Genomic DNA, 17,224 nt, shown 5'->3' with positions numbered 1-17,224 from the left:
GAAGTTATGTACTCACCATAACGTTCCATCTGAGTAGGTAAACTTCATTTGTCAGCAACCGTCCCTCCCTCCTGCCCCCTCACTTGCGAATGTTCTCATACTCAGGTTCATGGGTTTTACCCACTTATCTTGGGATTAATCAATGCTAGCAGTTTCTGCTGAAGGGCAAACTTGATCTGAGGTCAGTCAGGGTTGGCAGGGGATTATGGGTAGGGGGGAGGAGCTTGGAGCTCAGATCTAAAGCTGTTGAAAACTGCCGGCTCGGATCCGAGGTCGGATCCGATTCCCAAAGGTTGCTGACAAATGAAGTTTACCTACTCAGATGGAACGTTATGGTGAGTACATAACTTCTTATTAACTACTCCCTTTAGTCTTCCCTCTACCTTTAGTCAAGTTTTTCAATTTTGTCTTCTATTAGGCTACATTTTCTTCCTTATTTTCTACCGTCTGGTAGCCTTCTAACATATCATTATTGATACTAGTTCTTCCTTTCTCTTTTCTTCTGCGCTTTAATGGGTGTTCTCCTTTCCATTACTGGTATTTTTTCTAATCTGCTGATTAAAAAAAAAGGTTCTGTGCCAGTATTGTACCTTTTCCTGTATTTTTATTTCCTGTGGGCACAAAACTCCTAATTCTGATGCCCACAGGGAGTGTATTTTTTGTTTAGGAGCAGCTCATCTAAATACTGAATGCTCCATCTATGCGGAGTTTAATTCCAGAGTACTGTCGGATGGATGTAATAAGTTGTTCCTTACAAGTATGCTGCCTCATTCATCATCTTCTTACTCAGGGGTTCATACCCACAGTAGACCAACAAAATCTTTATAAAAGACAAAGGAGTCTTGTAAAATATCTCCAGCCCATTCTCTTAAAACTTTGACGGCTTCTTCAGAGCCACCACAAAAAATAAAGACATTGGATTCAATGTCTTTAGATCCTAAAAGAAAAAAATGCAAATCCAAAATCTTCAGATCCTGCCATTGTATTGACTAAGCTTCCTAGAACCTGCTCACCCAGGTTTACCATGAACCAGTATCTCCTCGGATCCATTCCCCATTTCTCCAGATGCCAAGGAGATAGTCTAGGCCACAATCCACTAATTCGTCCATCAGGTCCTCCAAAAGTCTTTCCAAGGCAGATGTGGATAGTATGATGAGGAAATTCCTCAGAGCTCACATCCAGATTGGGATTATTCTCTCTCCATCTCCCACTGGATCTTTGAGCCTCCCATCCACTTCTCATATTGTAATATCTCTTTCTCTGATCATTCCTTCAATTCAGCACTCTTGGATCCAGGAGCCCCAAGAGTGTTGATGTTGGATCCAAAGACAGCTAGGTCTTTGACTCTGACAGTCTCCCTGACTAGTTCCACTTAGGTTCCTTTGGATCACGATGAGTCATGGCACTGAAGCAGGGGATTGGGATCCAATCAGATGTTATCGGAGCCATCCTTACCCCCTCAGAGACTCAGTTCTGGATAGCTCAGATCTGACTTCTTCCTCAAGGCATAGATCCATGTAGGGTCAGAGCCTTGCAGCTCCTGTGACTTCAGGTCCAATGTGGCCAGCCACAGCTTGTTCTGGTCCATCATTCTTCAAGCTAGTGACAAAAGCTTTCTCTTGACCAAGGGATTTCACTGCTCTTTCATCCTTGGGTCCTACATCCATCTCCCCCTCGGATCTGTGCTCTGAGCCAATCAGACCTACTCCACAGGGACAGCTGATACCATCTAGCATCCAGACAGTTCCCATTGAGGAACACCCCCTCTCTTTGGATACCTCTCCAGACCATCCCACTTAAGAGGTACCCGACAACAGAGCATGTAAAAGGAGACACAGATTTCCCTGTGGAATCTCTTACTGATGATACTGACTTCGATGAAGGGGAAGGATCTCACAGATTTCCAACGGATAACGGCTCATTTGGACACATCCTAGAAATCTATAAACAAAAAGATGGATAGTCTTCAGATAACCCTTCCACAGGGGAGTCAGTTTTTCCTGGCAGCTTTTGGTTATGGCCCATCTGCATCTTGAGTGACTCCCCAGTGGACGAGCTTGTCCATAAATCCCAGGGACCTTTTCAGGATTCATGTAGGGGCAACTCCTCCAGAGGCAGAAGGGGGAGTTCAAATGGAAGCCGCTATTCTTGTGGTAGGGGGGAGGCTCACAAAACCAGGGTTTCCGAAATTCTGTTTTTGGACAGATCATTTCAGTGTTCTTAAAGGGTTATCTGACTGCCCACCACTGGAGGCAGTTGGGGGGCACTTGTCTTTGCATCCAGACACCTGGGCTTCTATAACAAAGGATTCTTGACTGTTAAAAATAATATCCAGAGGTAATTTCAAAATATTTTTCCAGATTCTTCCAAAGAAAAGAAAGGCATTTCCTGACATTTTCCAACATTCCATCCAGTCAGAGAGAAGCTGCAGCTCAGGAGATTCAGAAGCTGCTATACAAGTGTCATCCAGGAAGTCCCACCAGACCAAAGAGGATTTGGAAGTTACTCAAACTTATTTTTGTGCTAAAAAAGACAGGGGATCTGAGACCAGTTTTGGATCTGAGCAACCTGAACCAATATGTGAAAAAGTTATAGTTCCAAATGGCTACTGTTCAGTCCATTCTGCCCTTTTTATGCAAGATGATTGGATGTGATCAGTTGATCTTCAGGATGTGTACTATCACATCAAGGTGAACAGATGATCCCAAAGATTTCTGCACTTCCAGCTGGGAGTCAGTCACTATCAGTTCAGAGCCCTGCTGTATGGTTTCACCACAGCCCCCAGTGTGCTTACCAAGTGCATGGTAGTGGTAGCAGCTCTCCTGAGACTGGGGGGATTCCAAGTGTTTCCATATCTAGATGACTGTCTCCTCAATACCCCAAATAGGCATCTCTTAGAAAAGTCCAGGGGCTATTTTCTCCAACTTTGTCAAAGACTATGCATTTCAGTCAAAACCTCCAAATCTCATCTACAACCTGTACAGAGATGGAGTTCATAGGGGCCTGGCTGAACACAATAGGTCAGATAGCCTCCCTTCTTACGCATCGTGTAGACACAATCAAGATTCAGTTACAACACATTCTTGTTCACACTTCTCCTTCAGCCAGACTTGTCCATCAGGCTCTAGGTTTGATGGCAATGGCCATAACCTTAGTTCCATTGGCCTGTTTTTATATGCAGGCTCTCCATTTGATTCTAGGTGTTCAGTGATCTGTTCTGCAGCATCCCTTGTCCTTTCCAGTCAAAGTCACTTGATTCTGCAAGGATCATCTTCATTGGTGGATTCAATTAGATGAAGTTTACCTAGACTGTCCTTTTATTCTGTCCCCTCCAATAGCCACGGGGAGTGTGACTGTGGGTCCTGCAACTGCTTTCTTATGGCAATGCACATAATGGGAAAATCCAATGCACTAGCAGACAAAATCAGCAAGTCTATTCTGATACCTCATGAGTGGTCTGTCTATCAGTGGCAGACAGGATTTTCCAATGTTGAGGCAAACCTTGCTGTAATCTCTTTACATATCCCCACAACAACATGTGCAGCAGATTCTTTGCCCTAATTCCCCCCTCAGGGGGAGTGAACAAGAGATTCTTTAGTCCATGTTTGGCACTCAGGTCTCCTTTATGCTTATCCCAATTACCTCTGATTCCAGAATTCTTACAGAAAGCACTTTGGTTGAAGAGCTCAGTTAACTTCATTGCCCCTTTTTGGCCTCACCAAGTGCGGTTCCCCTTCCTTTGGTCTCATTTTCGATACACTTCATGGATACTGAATTTGAGTCCAGACCTTCTTTTGCATCCCTCGAGGATGAAGCACCCCAGTATTCCGGGCCTCAAATTAACTACAGTTTCATTGATAGCTAGACAGCCCAGACTTTCCTCTCCAGTCTGACAAATTCTTCTGACTTCCCAGAAAGCTTCTACAAGGATGATCTACAAGAGTAAATGGAAACGATTTTCAATTTCGGCTCTTCAGAAGGAAATTGACCCTTTCACTGCTCCTATATCTTTAGTTCTGGAATTCTTATCTATTTTTCAAGAAGGTGCTAGTTTTTTCTACAAAGTACAATTAGCAGCCACATCTAATTATCACTCATGAGAAAATGCTTCCTCTTGAGCTTCCTCCAGAATGCAAGGCCTTTCTAAAAGGCACCTTCTCACTTAGACCTCCAATGAAAGATCCGTCACCTCCTTGGGATTTAACAATCATGCTTCAGAGGTTGACCCAACAACCCTTTGAACTATCAGCCAAATTTGATTTAATTTTTTTGTCTTGGAAAAACAGCATCCCTGGTTATATTGCAAGCCAAATTTCTGAACTCCAGGCTCTATCTTCCAAATCCCCTTACATTGTTTTAGGCAAATGCAGAGTTACTTTATGAACCAGTCCAGCCTTCTTACCAAAAGTAGAATCGGAATTGAATAGCAATCAAACAATTAATTTGCCTTCTTCCCAAATTTTTCAAATAAGGCAGAGTACATGCCACATCTTTTAGATGTACATGGGCAGCTGTTTTTATCTACACAGGACAAAAGATTTCAGGAAATCAGAACAGCTGTTTGTTTCTTTCTCACAGGAAAGATTGGGATCACAAGTTTCTAAAGCTACCCTGGCCAAATGAATTACTGATTGCATCTTCTTTGTGTATACTCAAGAAGATCTGTTCCTATCAAAGCCTTCTAAAGTATATTCTACTAGATCCATAACAAGTTCTTCCATCTTATAGGTTCATAGGTAGTTACTAGGCTATCAGCCCTAGGGCCTTAACAAGCCTAGCCAAAAAGGTACCCTGGCTTTCGCCACCCAAGAATATTATTTTCCTGTGCCCCTGTCGAGCAGAGCCACAGAGGTGATCCCCGGGGTGAATTTCCTATTTCCCATCCAATCATCAAAATTTTTCTTGAAGAGTGCTAATGAGGAGCTTTGTTTGATATAGATGGGTAGTTTGTTCTAGAGTATGGGAAGTCTCTGGGACAGGAATCTATTCCTCCACCATGTTCTGTTTATTGTGTTGATGAGGTTTATGTCCCTAGAGCGTGTAGGTCAGAGGGATCGGGATTTTTTAAGTGGAGCATGTCTAACAGCTCTGGGTTTGACATAGCTTTGTATGTTAGGCAGATATCACCTCTGAGTAGGTGATATGTGATGGAGTAAAGCTGGAGTTTTTTGAGATGTCTGCGTAGGGCATCTGTTTGAGGCTGGTAAGCCTCTTTGTGAGGTATTTCTGCGGCCTTTCCAGTTGTTGTAGATGTCTTGTGAGGTACATACCAAAAGGGGCATTGCACTCTATAATGGGTCTAATGAGTGACAAGTAGAGGGGAACAAGGACCTCTTTTTTCCTGGATGAGAAACCTTTTGTGATGAGGTGTGCCACGTAGAAGGATTTCCTGACTACTGTGGCGATGTGATTATCAAAGGAGAGACTACTGTCCACCTGTGTCCCAAGGTCTCTTATCACACTTTCGGTGTTACGTAGACTACCACCTATATGGTAGCTCATGGGTACAGAGTTTTTACCAAAGGGGATGACCATGCACTTTTTGGCATTGAGCTTGAGGCCATGGCTTTGGCACCAGGCATCTATCTCAGTGAGGCCCTTTTGTAGGATGTCCACATCGTTAGGAGTTTCAATTATGGCTCCTAGTTTGCAGTCATCTGTGAACTTCATTAGCCAAAGACCTACTGTGTTAGCCTGTACATCAGAAAAGTAGATACCAAACATGAGACGACCCAGGACTGAACCATGTGGTACTCCACTTGTCACTGGTCTGAAGTCGGATTTGGAGTCTGCTACTTTCACAGTGTGGGTTCTGTCAGTGAGCCAGTTGGCAACCCATCTTGTGACATAGGGATTTATACCTACTTTAGGGAGTTTATCTATAATTCCAGAGTGGGAGATGGTGTCAAAAGCCTTGGCAAGATCTAGATAGGCTGTGTGAACCACCTTACCTTCATCTACGTGTTTGGTAACTGCTTCAAAGAAGTCAGTCAGGTTTAGGAGACATGATCTGTCTTTTACAAACCCGAACTGGGTGGGGTCCAGAGGTTGGAGATTACCAATGTCTTTGTTTATAAGTTGCATGATGATACATTCCATGGCCTTGCAGATGAGGCACATTAGGCTAATGGGCAGTAGTTCCTAGGGTCCGCGGTGGCTCCCCCTTTGTGGATTGGGATAACCGTCGCTGTGCGCCATTCAGTGGGCACAAAGCTTGAGGTGAAGCTATGACTGAACATGGTTAAAACCTCCATTGATGACATTTGTGCAGCAGCTACTTGTTCTAATACTCATATCTTTATTGCTCATTACAAACTAGATTTGATCTCTAGAAGCAGAGCTGCTTTTGGTTCGGCAGTTCTCTGGAATATCCTTCTATGTGGGCCACCCAGGATACACGTAGCTGGGGACTGTCCCATACATTGAGGAAGAATGAAAAGGACAACATCAGATATTAAAGTGATGTACTAATCATAACTATGCACCTGTGTTGTCCATTTTCATTCTTCCTCAGCGCCCCACCCTCCTGTCCCCTTCCTTCTATCTTCTGGAGTGACCTTGTAGATATTGTAGAAGTTCCAGGTTTGAGCCCCAGCTTTGCTGTTCTTTCCTTCTTCCTGCTGTATCCTAGGAACTATACAGTAACAAACTTAATCTGAGGTATTACCACAGCAAACACTGAATCTGAAAATTCAGAAAAATGAATTCAAATAGAAAAACAGCACCAGGCTGTGTTCCACTCATTTATTGCACTTTAGCGCCTCAGTCAAACAGCCTTCAGGAAGTAATACACAATACATAAAAAGCCTTCCCTATATACAAACCCACAATTAATTAATTATCCAATTATGCAGTAAAACAATCAAATTAAACACTTCCAGTCCAACTCTAAATTAAGTCCTTCTGGAAAAAGAGTGTTATACTTTAAAATGTATATTGCTTCTTTTGTTAGCAGCATGATTTTTAACAGACCTTCATTCCAGTTTTAACAAAAACTTTTTCTAAAACAGTAGCTTGCAATAAAGTGTGGTCACCATTATGTTTATCAAAGAAGTGAATAGCTATAGAGCTTTCAGCTCTATTCTTTTTTTCATCTCTGATGTGCTCCTGCAGCCGCACCTTAAACTTTCTCCTCCTTTTTTCCTATATAATATAGGTTGCAGGGACATCTCAGACAATAAATAATGCCTTCCGTATTATATCCATAGTGGCCACTAACAGCAAATTTCTTTTTGTTTATAATAGTAAATGTAGACACAGTGTGTCTACATACATTGCAACTATTACAGGTCATTGTTCCATTTAATCTTGGAGACATAAAAAGGCTGACTTCAGGTGATATAAAATAAGCTCTAATCAACATATCCTTTAGATTCTGTCCTATCTTGTATGACATATATACTTTCTTGTTTATGTTTTTTCATAAGAAAGCATCCTTTTGTAAAAAATCCCAGTGATTAATAATAACATCCTTAACTTTATCACTTAAAATGTTATATGTAGTTACAAAAAGTATTTTGTCTTCTTCAATCTTATTAGTTAACTCTACATTTGATTTATTTCCCCTTTGTTTAGTAGAACAAATCTTGTTGACTTCCATATTTAAAATGTCTTTATTATATCCCCTTTGTGCAAACATCGCCATTGTTTGTTTGATCTCTTTCTCCAAATCTAAATGTTGTGTCTTTTGGCTTTTCCTTGTTAGGGGTCGCCACAGCGGAACTCCGGTCCGCTAATGATTGGCAGTAGATTTTTACTTGCCGAGTTGCCAGCCCTGATGCACAACCTTCAACGAAGGTATGCCCATTCACGCATGTCTCCACACAGAAGACGCTCTAGGTGAGAATCAAACAGGACAAGATCTTACTGTGAGGTGACAGCGCTACTGCAGCACAACCACCGCAGTCATTTTCTAAATAATCATTACAAATTCTACAAACCCTCAACAATTCTCCATAAGGAAGAGCTTGAACTGTATGTGCTGGATGACAAGTAGTGCCATGCAAAAATTGACTTCCAGCCGTAAATTTCTGATGAATGGAAGTTTTGATGAACTGATCACTACCCCCACACAAACATTTATCCAAAAAATTCACTGTTACACCACATTGTAGCCCATCGAACTGCAGCCCATACTCATTACAATGCAAGTTAAAACTGGAGACGAAGGTCTGTTAAAAAACATGCTGCTAACAAAAGAAGCAATATACATTTTAAAGTATAACACTTTTTCCAGAAGGACTTAATTTAGAGTTGGACTGGAAGTGTTTAATTTGATTGTTTTATTGCATAATTGGATAATTAATTAATTGTCGGTTTGCATATAGGGAAGGTTTTTTATGTATTGTGTATCACTTCCTGAAGGCTGTTTGGCCGAGGCGCTAAAATGCAATAAATGAGTGGAACGGAGCCTGGTGTTGTTTTTCTATTTTAATCTGAGGTATTCTTGGCTGACTGGGGCATTATTGGTAGAGGAAGGAGCTCACGAGTTGGATCTGAAGTCTAGTGCATGTGGCTCTATCGGATCTGAGGTTGGATCCAATACCCATACATTTAGGAAGAATAAAAATGGGCAGCGCAGAGTCATAGTTATGTGAGTACATAACATTAATTTTTATCATATCCACCCAAGTGGAGGTTAAATTGTAAAGACAGTGGCATTTCCCCACATATTTTCTGGCAAAAGAAAATTTTCAACATCTGGGTAGCTGAAAGACTACAAAAAAAATGTAAACATTTTACAAAGAGAAGGGAGAAAAACAGGGAAGATGGGGTAGGTGAAAAGAAAGAATAAGACTGCCAGTGATATGGAAATCACAAGATATGTGGAGAAATATGAGTGACAAGTTTAGGACAGCAAATATGAAACCCAAGGAACTGCAACAAAAAGAAAATAGGTTACATCTGGAATGCATCAGAGAGCATGTGAAACTGGCCAAGAAGCAAATGGTAGAATACCGAGATAGTGTGAATGAAAGTAACGTAGCGACATTAAGGCCCAGGTATTTTCATAATAATCCAAAAATATTAAGAAAGTACTTACACTTAGACTGAGGTAGAAAAGAGTGACCTGCAATAACAAAATTAAAGGATCCAAAATCAGAGAGAACCAAAAATTATCCTAAGAAACAGAAATATTAATAGGATATTACAGAGAACTCTAGTCTTGGGTTGAGGAGGTGGAAGCAAGATGTGAAGATGTGGATGAGTACTTTCAGGAGCAACCCATTCTAAAGGCAACAAAAGAGGAGGGGCAGAGTTTAGTGAAATGTATTTCTGAGGAGGAAATTTAACAAGCAATAAGGCATCTTAAAAAATGGTAAAGCACCTGGATTAGATGGACTGCCAGTGGATATATGGAGTACAAAAGTAAAGGAAAGTATTAAGGTATGGAAGCAAGTATTCAATGTGGGGGAGAGTTCCTGGGTCATGGAAAGAAACTGCCATAGTAATAATACCAAAGCACAGGAAGGAACTTGACACTATCGTCATATAGACCATTCTCAATCCTTAATCATGATTACAAGGTCTTCACTATGATAATGGCAGGAAAGGCAGCTAGAATAGTAGGAAAATTATAGATATGAGCTGATGTACATTCAGAGGGCATGCAGACTTTTGAAAATGTACAAATGTTACTGATACAAAGGGATGTAGAAGTATCAAAAAGTCAGCTGATGTTTTTGGGTTAGAAACAGAGAAAGTCTTTGACAGAGTCACAGTTTTTTTAGCTAAAACATTGAAAGAATTTAATTTTCCTAACAGATGAATTAAGTTAATATTGAAAATGGCAGTGATGTTAATGCTAAGACAAAGTATGATGGTGGTTTCTTGGGAGTGGTTAAACTGATCAGAGGGGCAAAGCAAGGATGCCCTCTACTGCGAATTTTGTTTATAACCAGAGCCTGCAGCTGAGGAATTTTGAAAATCAAATTTAAAGGGACATAAATGGCATGAGTTTAGAGAGCACTTTTTGCAGATGATGTACCTTCATATGTAACTCAGTTGGAGATGGAGATACCCAAGATCTTTGACGTATTGGAGAATTATCAGACATATCTAAAACAAAGACTATAGACATAAATTATATACCCCCCCCATGACATAGTACAAACCTATCCTTTCTTGTAGGTTCACATTAGAATGCAATATCTATGGATTTTGTTAATGAGGGATACCCAATAAGTACCTGATGAAATGTGCGACAAAGCAGTTCGGAAATTATTGGTGTAATCGGACAATGGAAGTTGGTATTTGTGGATTTAGACAATAAGATGCAATTTATAGAATGATTTTGGTTCCTCTAATACTTTGTCAGGCATTCATTTTTTTATCCTGGAACAGACACATAGCTTAAAATAAATATGGAATTAAAAAATTATATGGGAGGAGAGGAAGGCTAGAATAAGACAGAAATGCTTACAGCTTCTTGTCGATCAACGGTGGTTTCAGGCAGTGAAGTTGAGATCCTTACATTTGTTGCAAAATGATACTTACTAGGTGAAATGGAAATCAATGCTACTTAGCAAGGCAGGGAGGAAGGACACGGGGAGGACTGCATCAAAATTTAGGGGGTAGCAGATAGGCATATAATGAAAATGTTACTTCAAACAATCAGAAGTAAGCAAATCTCCAAACGGAAAAAAAAATGCTTCCTATATGAAGTGACCTGGCCACTTCAGCAGAGAGGAGAAGAGAAGTAGACAGACTCATCTAGAGAAGGAACAGAAAACTGGGTACAGGGAAAAGTTAAGGAAAGGGGTGGATAAAGGACTATGAGGAAGTTAGTAGGGCATTTAATTTTCTCATTAAGAAATCGATTCAATGTAATGGACTAATTTCAGTGGAGGCAACAAGAAAAACATGGCCAATAGAGTAGATATGCCACTTAAGAACAGGGCAGGTAAAGAGGGAAAGGTTAATATCAATTGCATACATTGGACTAAAAGAAAAATAAATGGGGGTGGGACTTTAGGATATAAACAGAAGTGGCTAATGTAACACAAAAGGAATATACAGAGGAAAAATGGAAGGGAATATGCTTAGTCTCTAGGCTTGTAACAAAGCAAGAAAATTCAGGATATTTGGGTGGAGGTGCTTGCACAACTACTTCAATACCCCAGCCAAGCTTCAAAGATTTCTGCCACAGTTGGATGGGAAGTGATGGCGATACAACAACACAAGTGAAAAGGGGAACTGGGTGCATATCTTTTGCAGTTGTGAAAACTTGAGAGAGTTTAAAGAGGAGGTGCAGAATTCGGTTAAAGATATTCTAGGAAAAAAACACAATCACTATAGAAGACATTTTGCTGGATGGACATCAACACAAACTTTGTCAGGGCATTACCATCAACATCCCTAGTTTTGTTAGTGGCAAAGCAAGTTATTACAAGGAGATGGAAAATGAAAGAAAAGCCAAAATCATAAGATTTGAAAGCTATAAAGCAGAAAATTAAGGTGAGTGAGTTGAGGGCAGTAGCCAGGGCAGAAAATACCTTAACTACTGATGCTGTTCAAAAATTCCAAAATCCAATAATTCAAAAGATTTTATGTGTAAAATTTTTAAAGCTTTACACAAGAAAAACACTCAAATGCAGCAAACTCCAAATGCATTAAAGTTTGATACACCAAATATTAACTGATATTACTGTATATTTTTATTATTATGATATTATTTTATATATTTTCTAATTTTTTTTTTCTAAATAAAACTAAAACCACGTAAAAAAGACCTAGCAAACTATAAAAGCTTAAAGCTCTAATGCTAATTGAATTGTGCTATTAATGTATGTGTGTACTAACGAATGGTTGTTGAGATGTTGTGTTGTTTTTGCAATTACACAAACAATAATAACTATATTTACTACTGGGACTTTTAAGTTTAAGACACCTTTAGAACCTAAATCTTCTTCTTCTTCTTTCTTCTTTTTCCTTTTTAGGGTCGCTTACAGGCGGGGATACTCACCTGTCCACTTTATGATTAGCAGAGAGTTTTACAGTGGAGTTGCCCAGCCCTGGCCCAACCTTCCTTCCACTGCACACACACACACACACTCATGCCCAGGGCCAATTTTAAAAGTATTCAATCCCATCTAAGCAGCATGACTGGGATGTGGGAGAAGGGATAATGGCCACAGGGAGACAGGCAGACTCCGGAGAGACAGGCAGCCCCACCCGTGGTCGATGAACCGAATCTCTCTTGCTGAAGCGGCGACACGCTTAACCACTGCACCACCGTGGCAGCCTAGAACCTAAATAATACTACCACTGTAAAAATGAAATAAGTGGTATAAATAGCTCATTGTCGGGGGAGAAGTTGGTTGAAAGTGTTATTGTACAACAATGAGGAAGGAAGGGATTAAAAAAAATGGATGTGTGTAACAGAAAATGGAGAGAGGGAAGCAATATGATAAATCTTGACTGACAAGCTGTATACAGTTGTTCTACATGTATACTATATAATATATAATGCAAGTACAAAGAATACCAATATAAGTTTGTTGAAGTTGCTAAGTAAATGAACACCAGTAAATTAACCAAGGTAAAGGGAGAGTTTAAGAGTGATTAGGCATTTAGATTGAAACATTATAATGTTATGTTGTCCCATCTCGCCTTCAGTCTTGCTGTTTGGGGTTCGGAGCCGAAACCTCAGCTCCAGCTCGGCCTATTCTAAAGCCCGAGAGCTTCTACTGGCTCGAGGCTAAGTCCTATCCCATAGTACTTAGCGTCTATTCCCCAGATCTTGTTTGCCGCTTGAAGCTTCGGAATTGTCTTCACTGGCACAGGCTTGAAAAATTTAATATTTTATATATTTTATAATATTTTCTAATTGTTAGCTGTTTTTACTTAGTGCTATAATAATAGTCTTGTGATATTTTTAGCTTTTCTAAACCTTGTAAGTTTATCTTTGCAGCTATCTTTTTCTTTGGGCCTTGTTTTGTCCTCAAGAATCCATTTAAATTAGAGGATTCTTGCCCTTTTTTTCCTTATTTCCCTTTTAGGAGTACTCTGTTTAACTTAGAGGTGTCTCCTCCAGTGGAGGAGATAGTCGTTTAACTTAGAGACTACTCCTCCCCTTTCCTTCTTTAAAAAGAAAAAAAAAATATATATATATATATATATATATATATATATATATATATATATATATATACATACACATATATATATATATATATATATATATTTATATATAAAATATCTTATTTTAGATACTTGTTTCGTTGCTGTTTTCTCTTTTATAACAGTTACAGTTTTTGTTCTAACTTTTATTGAGAATTTTTTTCCTTATAGCTAGCATGTGTAAGGAACCAGCTAAGGAGCACAACTCAGGATTCAAAAAGTGTAATTCCTGCACTCAGAAGATGTCCATTACTGATGGACACACTAGTTATGTGCACTGTCTGGGTCCACTCCATCTTCAAGACTCCTGCTCCATTTGTTATAGTTTTTGTGCCAGGGTCCTGCAGGAGAGGAGGAAGAAGCTTATATTGAGGGGCTTATTAAAAGTGGACAAAGGAAATCAGACCAAAAAATCAGACAAGAGTCAAAAGTCTGCTTCATCGGCTCCAGTGTCTGAGCCGACAAGCAGCACCAAACATGATGCCTTTTCAGCTATGAAAGCTGTCAGAGCTGAAAAACATGGTTTTCCCTTGGCTCCATCTATCTCATCAGAGCCGTTGCGGAGTTGAAAGTGGAGCTGGTCACCGTCCTTGGAGCCTGTTCGCTCGGTGCCGGTGTCTCCTTTATTACAGTCAGTGGCAGGTAGCCTCAAGTCTTCTAGTCATTCCTCTAGATCCTCAAGGTTATCTGATGAGGACGTGGAGCAGGTAGTGAAGAGGTTGCTTCAGACCTGGGCGCTAGCTGAAATTATCTCAAGCCCAGCCCATCGGACCTTGGAGCTGACATCAGTACGTTCTACTATGCCTATTCCTCCTCTAACTCAAATGAGTTCGGAGCCAGAGAGTATGGAAGTCATTGTGCTGGATCCACCGGAGCCAGTAATCACTACTGATATCTCAGATCCGATGTCTGCTCCGGTTTCCTCATTGCTTTCGTCCATCAAGGGACCTGGGGCCGACACTCCCTGGTCGGATCCAGGGGGGAGAGTTGGGTCGGACCCTTGTCGGAGCCGGCTCTCCCACTCGGAGCCTCAGCTCAGGTGAGTTCGGCTCTCACATCTGCCTTGGAGCCACCCTCCTCGGTGCTGAGGAGATATCCTGGCCTCTTGGGGCTGGATTCTCTTTTGGCCCAGGACCGTGGTGCCTCCAAGGCAATGTGGAGTGTGCTCTTAACTGAGTTTGCTCTACCTTCGGCTCCAGTCTCTCTTCCCCATAAGGGACCGGTGTCCACCTCTTCATTACCTCTCCATCACCCACAGAGTAGAGAGCCAGTGCCCCAGGAAGCCACAATGGGTGGATCTTCCTCTTCCGATACCTCCCCGGAACATCCCCCCGAGGAGGTCCCTCGGAAGAGACAGTGTAAGAGGAAGCACTTAGACTCCCCTGAGTCTGTCACTTCTGATACCAACTTATAGGATTCAGAAGGGTCCCCAGAGTCACCCACTGAGGATGTCTCTTTTTCAGACATCCTGAAGATCTTTAAACAGAAGGGTGGCTGGAAGTCTCTTTCCCCTTCTGAAGATGATTCAGTATATCTGGAGGCATTTGGCTCTTGCCTGTCCACCTCTTGGGTGTCTCCACCTTTCAGCCTTCTCCTGGGTTTGTTGAGCTGGAAGGTGCGGGACTCTCTGGACTCATTGTACCCCGTTCCGCAAAGCCCTAATAAGTTCATTACGGCCCCGGAAGATAGGCAGTATTTAACTAAAGGGGTTCCTGTAGATGCAGTGGTGGTGGCAGCAGCCACAAACAAGGAGTTAGCTGAAACCTCTGTATCTGTTCATCCACCAAACAAGGATTCTTGTATGATGGACAGATACGGGAAGCGTATGATGTTAAGTTGTCCATCTCGCCTTCGTTCTTGCTGTTTGGGTTCTGAGCCATCTTCTATAGCTCGAGAGCTGTTTACTGGCTCGAGGCTACCCCTTATCCCAGAATGCCCAGTGTCAGCTACCCAGATCTTGTTTGCCGCTTCAGCTGCGAGGTTGCTTCATTACTGGCTCAGGCTTAGTATAGATTTTTCTATTATTATATATGTTGTTTATTCTTAAAAAATTGTCAAGTTTTTGTCTATATATTACTTTATCCCTTATCGCTTCTTGTGTGTTGTAGCTTTCTTGGCCATCACTCCATAACTCGCAGGCCTTCTATCTCCCCTGAACTCATTTAAATTAGAGAGTCCCCCCCCCCCCCAGTACAGCCATTTAAATTAGAGGCTCTCCTTCTGTCCTTTAACTGTAAAAAAAAAAAAAAAAAGACTATTTGTTTCTTAGTTTTGTAGTTTAGCTTTTTCTTATTGTTGTGGTTGTTGTTAGTAAAAATGTCTAAAGATACCAAGGTATCTGGCTTCAAAAAGTATGACTCATGCTGTCAGAAAATGTCTCTGACAGATGGGCACACTAGTTGTGTATATTGTTTGGGCGCTGTTCACCTGCAGAACTCCTGTTCTATATGTCACACTTTTAGCCCAAGGGTCCTGCAGGAGCACAAAAACAAATTAATCCTTCAGGGATTATTGAAGTCTCAGGATTCTCCGGCTAAAAGTACTCAGCCAGCAAAATCCCCTAAGTCTGTCAAGCCGTCGGCTCCACCTTCGGAGCCGACTCCTTTACTTGACCAACCAAGTATGTCGGTGCCAGCTGGCACCGAAAAGACAACTCCTCTGTTGGCTCTATCTGCTATTTCGGAGCCATAATAGACTGAGATCTCCATCCTTAAGAGTCCATCCACTCGGCACCTCAGTCACCTTTGTTGCAGAATGAACATAGCCATCATTCTTCCCACTCCTCTCGATCCTCTAGATTATCGGATCATGATGTGGAGAGAGTAGTAAGTAGGTTGCTTAAGTCACAGGCACTAGCAAAAATTCTGTCCAGCCCACCTCAACAGGTATCAGCTCCAACCGCCTCTATTTCTGTTCCTCCTCCGACTACATTTAGCTCAGAGCCGGAGACCATGAATTCGCAGGTAGTAGAACCGTTGGTGCTAATCATCATCTCTCCTTCGGTTCTGACGTCGGCTCCAATTACCTTGATTACACGTTCTATCGAGGGATCTGGGCACCGAGGCTCTCTCGTCGGCTCCGAGGGGGGGAGTGGCATCGGACCCTTGTCCGACCCCATTCTCCCCCTCGGAATTTCGGCACAGGTGAGCTCGGCTCCAACATCGGCCTCAGAGCCGTCACCCTCGATGCGAAGAAAGACTCCTGTTTCTTCGGAGTCGGAGCTTTCTCTGCCTAGAGGTCGGGACGCCTTCAAGGTATGCGGAGTGTGCTGTCCCCTGAAACAGCTCTACTGCCAGCTCCATCGGCCCCCCCCCCCCCGTGGTGTCTGTTCCAACCTCTACTCCTCCTCCAGACCCCAAGCATAGGGAACCTATGCCCCAGGACACCCCATTGGGTGATCCCTCTTCTTCCGAAGCCTCCTTTGATCACTCAGAAGAGCCTCCCCGGAAGAAGAAGTGCAAGAGGAAGCACATAGACTCCCCTAAGTCTGTCACTTCAGATACAGACATGGATGAATCAGAAGGGTCCCCAAGGTCCCCTCCGAAGATGTTTCCTTTTCGGACATCCTTGAAATGCTTAGACAGAGGAGGGACTAGACATCCCTATCCCCTACTGAGGACGAGTCTGTATACCTGGACATATTTGGTTCCCAGCCTTCCACCTCCTGCGTATCTCCTCCTTTTGATCCACTCATGTCTGTAGTGGCTCAAAAGGCTTGTTCAGCTCCAGATTCTGTGGAACCTACTCCGAGGAGACCTAACAAATTTATTACAGCCCCCCAGGACAAACAGTTCCTCTCCAAAGGTGTGCCCGTTGATGCCATGGTGGTAGCAGCAGCCACCAAGAAAGAGTTAGCAGAAACCTCTTCATCTGTTCATCCTCCGAACAAAGAGTCTCTGATGATGGACAGATATGGAAAGCGAATGTTTGCTTTTCAATGAGGTCCCTGAACTATCTATGCCATTTTACATGTCTTCAAAGGGATCTCCTGAAAGAGCTTGGAGATACCCTTCAAGATCCTACAGCTGAGGGAGCACCAGCCAAAGTAGCTTCTCAGCTTGTGACTCTTAATTCCATAGTCAACTCCTCCATGCAGCTGATT

The sequence above is a fragment of the Protopterus annectens genome, chromosome 9.part0, assembly GCF_019279795.1.
Source record: "Protopterus annectens isolate FY-2018-M chromosome 9.part0, PAN1.0, whole genome shotgun sequence".
NCBI lineage: Eukaryota > Metazoa > Chordata > Ceratodontiformes > Protopteridae > Protopterus > Protopterus annectens.
This window is presented reverse-complemented; position numbering follows the sequence as displayed.